This window comes from Phyllostomus discolor, chromosome 3 (genome assembly GCF_004126475.2).
Source record: "Phyllostomus discolor isolate MPI-MPIP mPhyDis1 chromosome 3, mPhyDis1.pri.v3, whole genome shotgun sequence".
In the NCBI taxonomy this organism is placed as follows: domain Eukaryota; kingdom Metazoa; phylum Chordata; class Mammalia; order Chiroptera; family Phyllostomidae; genus Phyllostomus; species Phyllostomus discolor.
In genome coordinates, this window is record NC_040905.2 from 101,736,880 (window position 1) to 101,754,271 (window position 17,392).

Genomic DNA, 17,392 nt, shown 5'->3' on the forward strand with positions numbered 1-17,392 from the left:
AAAGGTAAAACTACCTTTTAAAAAACACAGACTATATTTTTAGAGCAGTTTTAGATTCACAGCAAAACTGAGAGGAAGGTACAGAGATTTCCCATATACCCTGCTGGTTCTCCCACACATACATAGTTTCCCCCATCAACATACCCTACCAGAATGGTATACAAGGTCTGTCTAGAATGTAGCCAGCCATATAATATGAAAAACAGACATTGAAAAAGATACAAGATAAAGAAACATTGTACATAGGACAATGATACCTCAGTCCCCTTTAAAGTAGGCACCTTGGAACCTCACACAGTTCTCCCAATGGCCATCAGCTACTCCATCGTATTTTCCTGAATTACACTGCTGGTCTGAAATTTCTTTCCTTTCAAGGGGGATTTTAGTTTTGGGAAAAGCCAGAAGTGGCAGGGTGCCAAATCTGGGCTGTAGGGGGCTGAGTCACCTGGGTGATTTGATGACACGTCATTACTACCCAAAGTCTATAGCTTACTTTAGGGTCACGCTTGCTGGTGTACATTCAGTGGGTTTGAACAAATGTATAATGACTTGTATCCTCCATTAAGGTGTCATACAGAGTAATTTCACTGCCCTAAAAATCTCTTCTTCTGCGTATTCATCCCTCCCCTCAACCCCAGGCAACCTCTGATCTTTTTACTGTACCCATAGTTTTTGCCTTTTCCAAAATGTTTTATCATTAGAATCATACAGTATGTAACCTTTTCAGACTGACTTCTTTCACTTGGTCATATACATTTAAGGTTCCTCAATGTCCTTTCATGGCTTGATAGCTCATTTATTTTAGTGCCAAATGATATTCTATCACCTGAATGTACCACAATTTATCCATTCACCTACTGAAGGACATCTTGATTGTTTCCAAGTTTTATCAATTATGAGAAAGCTACTGTAAACATCTGTGTGCAGGTTTTAGTATGGATATTAGGTTTCAGCTTATTTGGGTAAGTTCTAAGGAACATAATTTGCTGGGTCATATGGTAAGAATATCTTCAGTTTTGTAAGAAACCGGAAAACTACTTTTTTGAAAATCTTAGGGTCCTTCCTGATAGAAGTAAAGAATGTGGAGTTACCAAGACACCAGCGTTGGAAATTGGTAATGAAGAGCATTGCAGGTTACTGCACAGTGTAACTTGTACCTGGAGAGGCATGGGTCTGTCATGAGTGAAACAGAAGTGCTTTGTGCAGGAGAGTTGTAGTGGAGCGGATCTCTCAGTGAGGAACGACGTCCCTTTATTCAAAGAAGGCAGAGTGCTGTGCGAACCTTGAGCTGGATGACTTGAGTGCTGATACACTTTTAAATACATTGTGAAGCACATGCAGGAGTAAACCAGTCTTGGACCCAATCTTTGATAATTTTAAAAGCTAGAGGGGATTACACTTTGGAGCTTTTTTAAGTCAGTGACAAATAACAAAGCTACCTGATAAAAAAAGACTCAAAGTGAAAAATTTCTCCTCTGCCATCTTGTTTCATGAGTTCAAGGGAAGTCCCATTACGTGGCACCCCACAGAAAAGACATGCCAGAGAAAAATGTACTCGAGCTCTCAGCTGAAAAAACATTTTTTAAAAAGTAACTTTTTGTGTCCCCCAATATTAAAATAACTGGATTTTTGAGCCATGAGGAATAAAACGGAGGTATCTGATTTAATTATTATAACTGCACTTTTGAAGAGTCAAACATCTGAGTTTCTGCATTAGACAGATATTTATAGAATGTTATGTGCACATACGGTTGTTCCTGAATACTTCTAGAATGTACCGGCAAGGTATGAAATGCTTTATATAAACCCTTCATATGTCATATTTAACAGCCCAGTAGGTAGTTGAGGCAAAGATTCTAACCATTTGTGCTTTTCCTTGAGAAAATGAGTTCAGAGAGGTTCGTGGATAATCCTAAAGCTGCGGGCTGGTGCTCAGCAGATCACGAGTTAAAAACCTCAGACTTTGCATCAGACAGGTGGGCGGGGTTTGAATTCCTGCCCCACAACTAACTAGCTGTGCTACCTTAGCCAGTTACTTAACTCACCAAACCTGGTTTCTTAACAGCAAAATGCATGGGCACTTTTTAAATTTATTTTTTATTGATTTTAGGGGGAGGAGCAGGGAAAAATATCAACAAGTTGTTCCACCCACTCATGCACTCATTGGTCATTTCTTGTGTGTGCCCTGCCCAGGGATGGAACCAGCAACCTTGGCATATCTGGATGATGCTCTAACTAACTGGGGTGGGGGTTAGGGGGGATTTTTTAAAGTACCTACTTCAGTAGGTGAGACAATGCAGTAAAATTCAGTGTTTCCTTACCAAGTTCTTTAAAGAATCAAGTGCAGCCCCTTGGAAAGTGCCCATGGTAATGCCTCTGGTAAAAATGCCACTTCTGCCCTGGCTGGTGTGGCTCAGTGGATCAAGTGCGGGCCTGCAAACCGAACGGTCGCTTGATTTCCAGTCAGGGCACATACCAGGTCCCCAGTTGGGGGCATATGAGAGGCAAGTGATCCGTATATCTCTGGCACATTGATGTTTCCCTCTCTCCCTTCCTCTCTCTCTAAAAATAAATAAGTAAAATCTTAAAAAATGTAGCTTCCTACTCTGAGGCCAAAAAGACAGCCTGCCCTGGATTATCTTTCCACTATGGGGCACGGGGGTAGGGGTGGAGAGAGGGTGGCAGTAGTGATCAGCTTAGTTTCCCTCCCCTTCCTTCTCTGCTCCAAGGCATTTCTGTGCGAATGCAGGGACAATTTCCATTCCTTTTAGAGTCTAACATTAAAAGGCACGTGGGGAAGCAGCCCATTCATCATTTTCTGAAGAACTTTACCCCTAGCTTCCCCGGCCAGCTGAATACTGTCTCGACTCCATGATTTAGACCCATTGGTGGACAGGGGGCTGGGCTTGGGTGGTTTTTTTGTGGGAGGGGTGGGGGTTGAAAAACAGGTGCTGGGAGGATGAGGAAGGACCAGGAGGGACTGGAAGCCTGTAGGCAAATTGAGGACAGAACAGGCTCTCACTCACCATTGTGTCCCTGAGGCCTGGTGCCACTTGGTTTCATGTTTGTTGGGAATAATAGCAACTAACAGGAAGCAACGTAAGATGTTCAGTTTACATGGATCATCTCAAGGACTCTTTACAAATAGCCAGGAATAGCTGATGTTCTTCCCATATTACATACAGGTAGGGAAACCAAGACAGGGTTTACCTGTTACTTGCCAATGGTCACAGGTAGAAATTGGCACTGGCAGATTCAAACTCAACTCTCCTGGGCATTTTCCTCTGGAATCTCTCCGGAGGTGAATCATGGCAATGGTGGGCTCCAGTCCTAGTGAGAGCTGGGGCCCTCCTCTGGGACTTCGGTTTTCTCATCTGCAAAATGGGGGTATTAATAAAGACCTCCCCCCATCACCTGCCTTGGTTACCTGGGGAGGGTTTGTGGAATAAGATGGGGAATATGCCAAGCACTGAGCCTCTCAAGGGTCTTCAACTCCTGAACCCTCTCCCCAAACCGACTGGCTGGAAAGTGGCTGGAACCCACGTGGGGCTGGGTCTCTGCGCCAAGCAGAAAGATCCCCTTCCCATCCCGCCTGGCAGGCGCTGCCGCGGGCCACGGGGTGAATACCAGGTGAGCTTGATGTTGGAAGGATGGGGTAGGGACAAAGGGGGTCTGCAATGCAGAGCTGTCATCTGCGGCCCCTCCCGCACGCAGGGCCCAGCCGGAGGCCTCTCTGCACCATATTTAGTCAGGGGGAGCGGGCAGCCCCGGGCTGGTATGCGGCGCCGGGAATTCCGCAGGCAGGAACCCGCGCCTGCCCTTTTTGGGTTGTCTCCCGCCCAGCGCCCCCAGCCCGCCCGCCTGCCTGCCTCGCCCGGGGAAGGCGGACGAGCTGGACCGGGAACTTCGGAGTCCGTGCCGAGCGGGGAGCGGGGCGTCCGGGCTGCCGCGGGTCCCCGGCCTGGCGTGGGGCCAGCCCACCACCGCGGCTTCCTTTTATGGCCTGTGTGCGTGCGTGTGACCGAGGGGAGAGAGACCGGGGAAGATGGAGGGCCAGGCAGAGGGAGAGGGAGAGAGGTTGCAGCCAGAGGCACAGAGAGCGTGAGACGCAGCGGAGGGACTCAGGCTGGAGACAGTGAGTCGTGTGAGAAACAGTGATGGACAGAGTGACAGAAAGAAACTGTGATGGAGAGACAGTGTCAGACAATGAATGGGGAGAGAGAAAGAGAGAGATAAGTGGTAGTGGTACGAAAAGGGAGACGTGCAGTAAAAATTTAGCTGCTTCTTTTGCAAGAATTTCTTGGGACAGATAGAGGCAGTTGAAGGGAACTTGCAAGGGGGCGAGGTCCCACCTGGGGTCCCACCGCATTGTCTTTCGATCCTGACGTGCACCTGGCAAATTACAGCACTTAATTATCACACACGTTTCAGCTGCGGGCACCGGGGACCTGAGGAGGGAACCGATTTGCCTTAGGTCACACAGGCAGTGAAAGGAGCAGCCGGGGATCTGAAGTGGCAACAGTGGGTTTCTTTTTTCTCGTGGGTGGGGGGTCGGGATGGCAAGTTGGGAAAAGTAAAAACTTCCTCTTCCCGCACAATTCCCAGCAGTCTAAGGCTTCTGCCTTGCACTTCGAAAAGTCCGAAAAATCCCCCTTTTCTACCCTTTGTGCAGGACAGCCTACTCCCTTTCCAAATAGCGCGGGCAAATAAAATAGGGAGTGGGGCGGGGACGAGTCAACTGGATCCCCAGGGATGGGAAGCGGTTAAAGCCCCTTCGGCTGAAATTGACCCAGGGAAGCAATTTTCAAGCATGCCCCATAGATGCTGGCCACTCGACCTCTTTCTCTAGGACCCGGAGTCTCGGTGATTGTCCCGGAGCCGGGGTGGGGAGGGGCAGGAGGTGGTAGTGGTGATGAAACACTTGTCCTAACGCTTTTGCGCGGCGTGACCTTGCCCAGAGCCTCTGCCTTGCCCCTGCTTATCTGCCCCAGGTGCGCCCTTCTCTGAGCGCCGCTGGTGCGCCAGAGGGCCTGGACAAAAGCCCCGCTTCTCCAGCCCTGCAGGGGGCGCTGCGGTTGGAGCAGTGCGGGACCCTCCCCCACTCCGCCCTTCTGGGCGGCCTCCCCCTTCCCACCCGCGGGTAGCTCCGGGTCTATAAAGAGAGGCATCTCATGTGAGCCAGGAGATTTGGACGCCCCTGCCTGGGAGGTGTACCAGATCTGAGCTCTCCATCCACCTTCTCCGTTATCTCCCACAGTGAGAAATCTGTAAGTAGTGTGGCATGGTGGGGGGCGGGGAGGGGAATTGGATCTGGGGTTTAAAGGTCTTCCAGGGCATCCAGTAGCTGGGGAGCAGTGAGGTGTATCCCTTGTCCTCCTCTTAGGGACTATGGTGAAAGGGTGTGGGTTCACAATTTTTATTTCTTTCTGTCCCATCACCTTAGATTTTCCCCAAACCAGCAGTGATAAGTAGCACTTTGAGGGTACTTTTGAAAGATGACAGACAGTGCCTGGGCCCAATTCCAGTTATACTAGATTCTCCAAAAACACTTAAAAATAAAGAGAGTGTTGCTATGAGGGAAATCTGGGAGATGTGCTTCCTTGCAAATCTCAGACAGAGGTCCAGCCTCCACAGCCAGGCTTCTAGCTTTTATTCTAGGCAGAAAAAGACTGCAGCAGAATGTCACTCAAAAGTCATTTCTATCACATAGTCACACCAAGTGTCACTTCACGTCGACTTGGAAGCACTGTTTAGTTCTGCTGATAAGGCATTAACTCAGTTAAAAACACGTAGGCACATATTATTCAGAGAGGGCAGTGTTTTTCATCAGTTCAGAGGATGTGCTTGTTGATAACCCGGGAGAGACAGGCTGGTTATGATCCAGTTCATTTATTACATCTCAGTTTCCTTCCAGACCCCCTCCCTCCAAACTTTAAAAATTTATCCAGGTTGACCCCAGGGGCCTCAAATACCCAAACCAATGCCAAAGTTGGCACTTGCCTCCATGACCTGTGGGTGCATTATGTAAGGTTACACTGGGATTTTTCACAAAGCAGCCAGTACAAAGTTACTGTCATGCCCCACAAAGTGGGCAAAGTAAGTAAAAGTGTGGCTACTGCCTGTTGTAAGTTTTCTCCTCGCACAGAGAGCTGGTGGGGATTTTGCTGCTTGAGGAAAGGCACCATTCAAAGCCACACCTGTTAAGCAGTAAAAGAAAATATTTAGAAACCAAGGACAGGGAGCAATTAGCTAGAGCATTAAGAACTCATAGACTAAATTGCAAATTGGCCAGGGTTTGGCAAAGGGAAGGCAGGACAGCTGTTAGCAAACTGCTTTACATAGTTTTGTTTGTTGCAGTCTTCTCGGGTTGTTTGGTTTTCTTAAGGCTCCTATTTAAGAGAGGGCTCTTAAAGATGCCATCTAATAACGAAAGTCATTAGATGGCAATGTAGAAAATAGGATATTGAACATCTGTGGAAGGAAAAGCGGTCTTTCCTCAATGCTTTCCCATTGAAGTCACTGCCAGTGATGGAGCACGCATGTGCCAGGCACTGTAGCAGTGCTCGACTCGCTGCATCTTATTTAATTATTGCAACCACCTTTTAAGGGAAGCACTATGATGCCTGATGAATATGCAAGGCAGCTGAGGCTCAGAAAGGTTCAGTAGCTTGCTCAGGGTGGCATAGCTAGCTGGTGGTGGAGCCCATGCCAGGGTCTGTCTGGCGCCAAGTCTCTACCCTTGACCCCACCATCTTTTTTTTCTTTATCATGAACAAAAACAGTTGGAGTCAGGCTTCTGATGGGACCAAACATTTCCAAGAAAGCGAGTGTTTGTCATCTCTTCGAAGGAAACATAAACTGACATTTTGCGAATTTAAAATAAAAGGCCCTATTTGTCCCCCTTGGCATGATAATCAACCTGCCTGATGACCTTAGGTGGGCTCCCATCCCAAGGGTCCAAAATATGAACTAGCTGGGCCTTCTTTGAGAAGCTTCTGAGGCCTGCCCTGTAAACACCATGTTTTTTTTTTTATTTTCGTGTCTGAAATAGATGTGTTATTCCGTACAAGGTAGTTGTTATCATTACTTTTCTGTGCGAGGGCTGAGATTGAGGCATACATGCCCATTTATGGTAGCGTTTTCCATGAGGCCATCCCTAGTGCCCTGGCAAATGAGCCTTGTATTGCAGCTTTGTTGGTTGGGACTCTGGGGATTTCTCTGCCCTTGTCCTTCCCGGTCAGGACTAAGTGGAGGAGCCGGGAGGAGAAGGCACTTGGGAGGAAAGAGGAATTCATTTTTCCTACTCCTCTCTTATTTGGGAGCTTTACTTGGGGGCAGGGGTAGGGATTGTCTTCTTTCCTCAGTACAATGGATCCAAGCAGGTGGATTTACACTTTTGGCACAATTGCGTAATTCTCAAATCAGATATAGATGAGATTTTTCTGGAAAGCCAAGTCCAGTTTTAAATTCATTGGAATCCTAGACTGTCACAAGCAAATTTAGGAATCATCAACCTTTAGAAGGTTTGGGCCTTCCTAAACCTCAGTTTTCCTATCTGTAAAATGGAGCTAATGAGGACAGCTATCAGTAGAGCACTTTTGCCAGACAACATGCTAAATCCTTCACAGGCATCATTTACAGTCTTCCCAACCACCTTTTGGAGTAGATGCTATTATTATGAGTGCTGTTTTACAAATGTGGAGTCTGAATAACTCGCTCAAGATAACTCGACTAGCCAATGAGGATTCTACAAGCTAGCTCTAACTCCAGAGCCTAAGGGATCACCCTGTTGGGAGGATTAGATGAGATAATGTCCATGAAAGGCTGAGCACAGTGCCCCTGGTCAACTCAGCAGATGGTTACCTACAACATATTGCACATGACCAGAGACTGTAAGGTCCTTGCTCAATGTGGCACAGCTGGTACCTGGTAGAACCAGGAAGCCTGTTGTGTGGTCTTTCCAAAAAGAAGAAATTTATTCCTAATTTTCTTTTTGTGTAATCTCTTTTTGTAAACCCAATTCTTACTTGAGCTAAAGGTGGTGAATGGAATCTTCCATTTTAATACAGCCACACTTCCTCGCCTGTGTCAGGAACAGTACAGATTCCAAGCTGTTGGCACACTTGTGACTCACTTTGGGTTAGTGGAAGCAGCATGTCTGGCTTTCACAGTGGCTCCTTCTGCTCTCTGAGGTCTCCTCCCTCTCCCCCTTCAAACACATTTAACTGTGGCCACACGATGGAGGTGAGGACGAGTCGGGAGAAGACGACCAAGCAGGAATCTGAAAGAACTTCGGAGTGGGATCAGAGATGCAGGAAGGAGTGAATGCTGCCTGTTGTATCTGCGGGAGGAAGTTAGGTGTCTCCGACTTACATCAGCGATTCAGGGGCTTGAGAATCAGCCCTCTTTAATGGCTCTAAGACAGGGCCATAGGGGACACCACCAGCTCACTTGTGTAGACGTGCATCCCCCCTTCACTGGTGGAGCATGCAGCCAGTGACGCAGGTGCTCAGAAGGGGCCAGCTTCTGAGACCACTAGGGTCATTATAGCCCTTCCCCACTCTCCAGGTAGAATGCCTTTCTCCCTGGCCCCATCCCCTCCACCCCCCATCTCTACACGTTATCGTGGTTCATGTATTCTGGTGCTTCCTTCTAAAATGTTTCTCTGTCAGATTTTTCTTTTACACAGATATGGGCATTTGTAAATTAAGTTTTTCCACATAATTATGTATTTTCCACATCTTTCCATAGCAGCACATTTTGAGGGTTTTCTTTTTTTCGGCTACACTACACTATTGCATGGATGGACAGCATCTTATTGAAATAACCCCTTATTGAAACATACCAGTTTCACTCTTCATTTCTCATAAACAGGATTCCAGGGAATATCCTTGGTTATCTATTTTTATCTAATTATGTCAGGTTATCTGCAGAATAAGTTCCCAGCAATACAATTGCTAAGTTAAAGACCAGGTATGCTTACAATGGATAGATATTGCTGAAGGGTCTCCTAAGGACTCTGTAAGTTTAGACTTCTAATGGTCACACAGGAGACCAGACATTGATTTTTAAGCTGTGCTGTGCCAGAGCGGTAAGACACAAAATACAACGGGGCTTTAGGGCCAGAAATGATCAGTTCTCTCTCTACCCAAAGCATCCTCCATAGGAGTTGTTAACACACCTCTTGCTAACCAAGCTCTCTTCGCAGGGAGGAAAAAAAATAATTTAGCTTTACTAATTAAAAGAACTGGCTTCTGGAGTTACTCTAAAAACAGTATTCAAATGACTTAGACAGATGTTATAAGGTAACGCTAAAGTAGCACATTCACCACTAACCTTTATCCTGTTAAGGTGAGGTCAGGCTTCTGTGGTAGGATAGGGGAGGTGATTTTGGAAGATGGCGAGGGGGTGTGGTTGGTGAGGAAGTGGCTGTCCGGCCAGGCCATGGACCAAAGAGGAGATTTTCTACTAAGAAGGGACTGAGTTTCAGACAGATTTGGATGCAAATCCTAGCTCCAACTTTTACAAGAGAAGGCCCTCAGTTTACTTTCTGGACCTTGGTAGCATTGTAGGAATAGTAAATAATGCCCACCTTGCTGAACACTTATGAGGCATGGTGAGATGATGTATATAATAAATTGCCTTGCCTGATACCCCATGAAGAGAAGAGTCCCAGTAACTATAACAGCTGTTATCAATAACAGATTTGGAGTCCCAGCTGCCTTGTAGGCATAGTTTGGGGCTCAGAGAATGGATGCACCTAGGGAGTCCAGTCCCTCTCCTGCTTCCCTCTGTACACTTGGCTCCTCCCACGCCTGGGCCAGGCCTTGAATTAATTTCTTCACTTCAGATTTCGGCTGGTGGGTTGTGTTCTAGAGCAGGTCCAGAGGCTTTCATTTTGCCTGTGTGGCATTTACAATGTGCAGTGATTTCACTGTTGGGGTGGGTGTTTTGTACCTAAATTGAGACTTCCAGATCTTTTGAAAATCTGGCATACAGGGCCCACATCCAGGGACCACATCCAGAGCCCTCAAATTGCCACCCTCTTTGGAGAGGGCGAGAGGGCTCTGCTCAGCCACCTCCAGCCTGGGTCACTTTCACTGTGCATTGCTCACCTGACCCTGGAGGCATTGGAGCCTGTGTTCAGAATCTTGCACCAGTGGCTTAGCAGTAAAATCCTGAGGTAGGCAGTTGACCAGGCCTCATGATTTACAAATCTATATTCTTTAGGCTCTGGAGTATTTTATTTTTCATTAATGCAGAATCAAAAGAGGCAAGGCCTTTACCCCTGAGTTCCTCTGGGGAAAATAAAACCAATGCTAAAACAAACTAAAGCAGCTGAACATTCTCAGTTGGTCCAATTTCAATCCTTTGGTCAAGAATCACAGATACTATAAAATATTAGAGCTAGACCAGCCCATTCTTTTCTTCCAAATGAAAAACCTAAGGCGCAGAGAGGAAGAGTGACTTGCTCAGAGTCACCCAGCGAGTTTGGAGGAGATCTGGGACTTGTAACCCTGTGGTCTTACAGAGGCTAACAAACAGCTTGTTTGTGCGCAAGGAATGAAGGAGTGCGTTGTTGGTGAGGAAGCCAGGACTCTGTGTGGGCCTGATACACACAGCTGGGTCAAACATCGTTAACGCCAACAGTGACGGAGTCCTTTGCTTTCATGAGAGTGTTCAAGAGCAGCCCTTGATCATGAAGTGTACTTAGTATTCATCAGTCCTATGTCGTAATCTGGATGCAGCCTTTCAGCCCCCAGAGCTGATGCAAGGCATGCGCAGGGCAGGGGGAGCAGAGAAGGGGCTTGGAGAGGAAGAAACAAGGTGTTGGGTGTCCTCCTTTAGCCTGGCCACCTGGGCAGGCGCTCCTGTCTGATCTAATGTGACCTTCCACAGTTGACATTCCAGGCTGGTGTTGACTAAGTAGCGACTGTCCTCAGCTTTGTTTTTCCCAAGAGAGCCTGTCTTTTTACTCTAAAGTGGTGGTTCTTGCTGGGGACAGTTTTGCACCCCCAGGGGAGGCAGTGTCTGGAGATGTCTGGAGACGTGACCAGGGGGAGAGTATGCTCCAGCATCTAGTGGGTGGAGACCGGAGATGTTGCATTGCACAGGACAGCACCCTGCCCCCTCCCTTCAAAGGATTATCCAGCCCCAGTGTCAATAGTCTTAAGATCAGAAAACCCTACTCTAAATTAAAGACCATAGCAGGGAGCAGCAGGCCAAGTTTTGCTTCCCTTTAGCGCAGGGGAAATTCTATCACAGGACTGTGGTCTCTGATCTCTGTGGTAATTTTTTAAAAATATACTTTATTGATTATGCTATTCTAGTTGTCCCAAATTTTCCCCCCTTCTCCCCCTCTGCCCGGTACCTCCATTCTCTTCAGCAATCACTCCCTTCGTTCATCTGCTGCAATTTCACAAGCTAGTTTTCATTCAGCTCTAGGCCACACCTAGTGCCTGATTGTCCACTACTCCAAATTTGGAAAACCCAAGGTTCTGGGTGCATGCTGAGGCAAGTCCTTAAATTAATAAACCTGCATTACCCAGGGCCCTCACACTGCCAAGTCCCACCGAGGACCTGTCACATGTGTGCCTGTATTTCCTTCAGGCCTCAAGGTCTCTGCGTGTTTCCAAGAAGGGAGACAAAACAGGAAAGATCTTTTTGAAAATATATTTTTGTGAGATTTCATCATAACTAGCTGTGCCATGATGGCCAACTTACTTAACCTCTCTGTGCCTCTGTTTCCTCGTCTGTAATCCAGCAGTAATGGTACCTCTCCCGAGGGTTTTGAGGGGATTAAATGAGATAAAGGTGGCAGTCAATAAAATTTAGCAACTATAATTACTAATATTCTATTATTAATTTGTTAGGCTTGCTGAATGCTCTCAAGGGCAAACCTGTGGGATTGCATCTGTGTTTAACGGGAAAAGAGGTCTGTGGCCACAGGTTTTGGGGAGCTCTGGGTTCAAAGGAGTGAAGTAGCTTTTTTTTCTCAGGCCCTGATAGGTGTTCTGCCTCCCCATGATGGAGAGGGGATATGGATTTGACCACAGAACTGGTTTTTTTCATTAAAGAATGTCTCACCCTCCCTGAATCCCACCCCATCCCCAAATATTCCAAGGAATTAGGGTTCCAAGGAGCACACTCTGGCAACCGCCTTCCTAGGGTGAAGCCAAGCTCCTCTTTCCTTTTCCTTCTTTCCCGTGACCAAAGCAGATGTCACACATCCTAACTGCCACAGGCATCAAAGTCCTGGAGGCAGGCCAGCTTCTCTCTCTCCTTTTCTGGATGGAGACCCACTCTTTGCACTTGATCTTGTTTGTGTTTCTGGATCCTGGATTAGACAGGGTTCCTGGCCATGGGGATTCCTGTGTTCTTTTATTTATTTATTTTTTTGGTTGTATTTTGTTGTTTTCCTGACTTTTAAGGCAGCTCACCAACATTGCACTGAGAAAGAGCCCATTGAGTTCTCGTGATGCTGGGAACAAATAAAACACTTGTCCTGACCCTCTTGAGAATAATCAGCTACCATTTAAAGACTTTTTATTGATTGAGTAATAATATAGCCATACTTAATACTGCTGAACTATACAAATAAATTGTTAAGGTGGTAAATTTTGTGTTCTGTGTATTTTAGCATAATTAAAGATTAAAAGGAAAAAGAAAGAAAACCAAAAATTTTCATGGAAGTGTTCTTTGTATCCAGAAAAGAGGCCCATACCTTGGCCGTGCAGCTGATCCGGTTTTCACAAAGTGCACACACCCACGCAGCAGGCACTCAGGTTAAGAAACAGGACATCGGCCCGCAAGCCTCCTCACGACCCACCCTTCCAATCTGACACCTGATGTGTATCACCGTCAGTTAGTTTGACCTGGTCTTGAACCTCTTATAAACAGAGTCACACAGTATATCCTTCCTGTATCTGCCTTCTCAAGTGTGTTTGTGAGATTTGTTTTTATTGTGGTGTGCAATTGATTTGGGTCCCATTTTGAATGTTTATCATGTGTTGTTATGTGCTAGGTGCCTTAAAGGATCAGTTCATTTATTGCAAATACTCCACTGAGCTTCTGATGAGCCCATCAAGCTTATGTGGGAGGCAGAAGAGTATAGTATGCAATGAGACCCGGGTTCAAATGCCAGCTCTGACACTTTTTTGCTGTGTGACTTGAGGTAGATTCCTTCCCCTTTCCGAGCTTTTGTTGTCATATCTGTAAGGTGGAGCGTATGGTAAAACCTAACTGCAGAGGCTGTGGTGATGTTACTTGGTGATCCTGCACGTGAAGGCTTTAGCCTAGGGCCTGGGAGGGTCCTTGAGTGTTAATGTCATGGTTGCTGTCCAGAACACTCAGCTCTAGGTTTGACATACAGGCCAAATGGGAGATGGTGCAACATTGACAATGCCTACAAGTGGGAGATAGTTTTAAAAAGTTTTATAGCAAACTTTTTCCTTTTAAGTAAAAATGTCAAACATGCAAAAGTAGGCAGAACAGTGAAAGCATTTATCAACACCTGAGCTAATTTCGTTTCCTCTCCAGCCCCTTTCATTTCTCCCCTGCCCTGTTTTGATATAAACCTCAGGTTTGTGATTTCCTCTCAGTATTTCCAAACCTCTCTGAAAGGAAAGGATTCTCTAAACAGATGAAATCACAGTACTGTTTTCCCACCAAAGAATTTCACAAATTCCCTAATATAAAATATAGTGAGTCAATGTTCAAATTTCTCTGATTATCTCATAAATTTAGGAGTGCTTGTTAAATAAAACTTTTTTTTGTGACAACTACATTTAACTCCTTAAAGCTTTCCCTTTAAGAGGTAGCTTTTAAAAATATATATTTATTTATTTATTTTTAGAGAGGGAAGGGAAGGAGAAAGAGAGAGAGAAAGAAATATCAATGTGTGGTTGCTGGGGGTCATGGCCTGCAACCCAGGCATGTGCCCTGACTGGGAATGGAACCTGCGATGCTTTGGTTCGCAGCCTGTGCTCAATCCATTGAGCTACGCCAGCCAGGGCTAAGGGGTAGCTTTTTAAAAAATGCAATATATACCTTTATTTGTGATTTTTGCTTCCCTGTATGTGTATGTGGGTGTTGGGGTAAAGGGAAGTTCTTTCCCTGCCTTTGTTAGTGCTAATCTTTTGTTGTACTCATTTGGCTTTTTCATTAGGAAACACTTCAAACATATGCAAAAGGAGAGAATGGTACGACACCCACCATCCTCTCTGTGGGTGCCTGGCATTCAACTTCAGTCGTTTTCATAACTGAAGTAATTTTCATTTCATCGCCACCAGCCTCTCATTTCTCTTATGTGTCCTAAGTCCTTTCTAATCTATAGGTTCCTTTTCTCTTCTCTTCTCTTCTCTTCTCTTCTCTTCTCTTCTCTTCTCTTCTCTTCTCTTTTCTTTTCTTTTCTTTTCTTTTCTTTTCTTTCTCTTTGTCCACTAAAGAAACTGAGTCATTTGTCCTATGCTTCCCCACTGTTTGGACTACATTGCATGCCCACGACGCTATTTAGCATGTTCCCTGTGCCCTGCATTTTCCATAAACAGGCATTAGATCAGGGGCTTCATCAGCTTCTGCACCCCATCTTCTCTTGCTTTTTGTAAGAACATTTCACTGGTTGTGGTAGCACTTCCTACGGCATCCCATCTGGGGACACATAATACCTGATCAACTCTTTGTGGGATATTAAGATTAATTAGTATGTGTAGGTGGTGCCAGCCTGGTGCATCCACTAGAAAGTTCTCCATCTGCTTTTCCCCAACTCCACGGGTCTGAAAGTGCAGACCCCAGACCAGCATCCATAGCCTCCCCTGGGAACTTGATAGACAAGTGCAAATCTCTGGGCTCATCCCAGACCTACTGACTTAGAAGCTCAGGGGATGGGCCCAGGCCTGGGTGATTTCACAACCCTCCATCATTGCCAAGGCCCATTATTTATTAGGGGTTACAAAATCACTGCATTCTGGCTTTAGTGTTTCATCTACATTTATTAGCTGGAATTCTACTAATAGTGAAAGTGGAGTAAGGGAAGAAAGCTGTTAGGCTTATTAAGTCACAAGAGAAATTAAAAAACAGTTTTTAATTGAATTTATTGGGGTGATATTAGATAACAAAAAATACAGGAAATATGATTGTTAAACCCAGGACAATGTATGTTCTCTACTATTCTTTATTTCTCTTTTTTGAGTAATGGAAGCAATTATCAGATTTAGGGAATGATTTGCTCATTTCTCTATCTTTTAAAAAAATGAGTTACTAGATCTGGTCTCCCAGGAGAAATAACCATTCCTCTGAGCAAATCAGCTTCTTGTTTTTATTAGTGCTATTTTCACTCCCAAACCAGAAAAGTAGGAATTGGAGCATCTGCCCCTCTAATTTAGCCTTGCAAAGTCCTCATTTCAGGACTAGCTCCAGGGCCCATTCATGAGTAATGGAGCTTACTTCATCTCCATGGGACTTGGGGCCCAGGCATGAGGATTATCTTGGTGAATTCAAAGGCACTGTGGATTGTCTTTTGCATCAACCACACAGCATGTCCTGGTGGCTGTACACCCTCACTCAGCCTGCACCTTAGTTCTTGGTGCACAGCAGCAGTGGCTGGAGGAGGGGAGATGGGGCCCGCTGGAGGAGGCAGGTGAGAGCAGATGTCGTCAGGGCAGGGCAGGGCAGGGCAACTTCTCCAGGTGTGGTCACAGGGTCTGGAATGGGCCACTGGATGGGCCTATAAAAAGCTTGCTGCCTCAGCACCCGCCTCGTGGACACACCTGAACAATAAGATAGAGAAGCTGCCATAAATGAGCTACCCCTGTGGAGAGGACATTTAATGACTTTAAAAAAATAAAAACAGGCTTCTCCTTGTCAGATATTTTAGTTACCCTGAGGAACAATTTGTATAAGAAAGATGGAATCACTGCTTTGGTCCCCACCACACCCCCACTTTCTCTACCAGTTTTCAAAATAATGGATTTGTTCCCTAGGATCTTACAAACATGCCTGTGAATTTTTTTAATCATTATGAGCTCATGGATTTGAACATTGTCACCTTTCAACTCTTCTGTATTCTTCTTACTGATATTCAAACTGTCCTATATTTGACCAGATAGAATCACAGTTTCATATTTTAGTATGCAGTTTTCTAGACTTTTAAAAGTGTATACACATACACATATAAACTTACAAGGAAGAGTCTATTATAAATATTTTAACCAGCTGTATTAATCTATATATAGTAGAGCTCACTAATTTAAAAAATGTCTCCACTGAGTTATCTGTCTCCACAGCTGTGCAGTCATGTAATCAGCATCGTAATCAGGGTACAGGACATTCTCAACACCCTGCAAGGCCCTTCGTGACTCTTGGTGGTCAGTTTCCTCTTCGGTTCCCGGCAACTAGGATCTGCTTTCTGTCACCACAGTTTTTGCCTTTTCCAGACCTCCCTTAAGTGGAGGAACAGAGCACATAGGCTTTTCCGTTTGGCTTCTTCCACTAAGCATAATGCTTTTGAGTTTCATCTATTTTATGGTGCAGTTCGTTTCTTTGTATTGCTGAGTATTCCATTTATATGTATTTTCAACTTAGAAATATATCCTAAGTATAACTGTATGGCCAACAGTTACCTACTGTATGATTTCATTTATATGAAATGTCAGAAGAGGTGGATCTTTGGAGACAGGCAGGTTAGTGGTTGCCAGGGGTTGGGGGTGGGACAGGGAGTGACCGGCTGTAGATGGGCACAAGGGAACCCTTTTAGGGGTGATGAGACTGTTCCAACATTTATCATAATAATGGATGCACAATATTTAATTTTATTAAAATCATTGAATTGTACATTTTATTTTTTAAATATATTTTCTTGATTATGCTATTACAATTGTCCCAGTGTTTCTCCCTCTGCTGCCCTCTACCCAGTACACCCCTTACCTCCAGCAATCCCTCCCCTGAGTTCATGTCTGTGGGTCAACATATAAGTTCTTTGGGTTCTCCATTTCCTATACTATTCTTAACCTCCTTCTGTCTATTTTGTATCTACTAATTATGCTTCTTAACTCCTGAACCTTTTCCCCATTCTCCCCTTCCCCCTCCCAGCTGATAACCCTCGAAATGGTCTCCATATCTATGATTCTGTTCCCATTCTGGTTGTTTACTTTTTTAGAATCAGTTCTTCCCTGGTGTTGAATCCCGGAGTGGGTGGGTTTGCATGCATTTTAAGATCATGCAGGACCTTAAAGCAGAGTTTCCTGAAAATCTGGCAGTTTCTTCTGCTGCCACAACCCTCACTGCTTTTTGTAGCCAGATGTTATGGGGGTTTATCTTTGGGGTGCTGGAACCCTGGGGTGGGATCACTTGCTCCCAAGGTATCCCTCTGAATTTCTATCCACCAAATGTGAAT

The 17,392-nt window shown here is 45.4% G+C and overlaps 1 protein-coding gene across 2 annotated transcripts in view; it reads left to right on the forward strand.

The window, feature by feature from the left end:
- The first annotated feature begins 5,126 nt into the window (after positions 1-5,126).
- The window catches only part of MYH11 (myosin heavy chain 11), a 117,536-nt gene continuing 105,270 nt past the window's right edge, over positions 5,127-17,392 (forward strand). Inside the window, exon 1 of one of the 2 annotated variants that reach the window (XM_028520326.2) lies at positions 5,127-5,267. The gene's annotated coding sequence lies outside the window, so the exon portion shown is untranslated. The remainder of the gene's footprint in view (positions 5,268-17,392) is intronic. The other variant, XM_028520335.2, reaches the window with a different exon arrangement.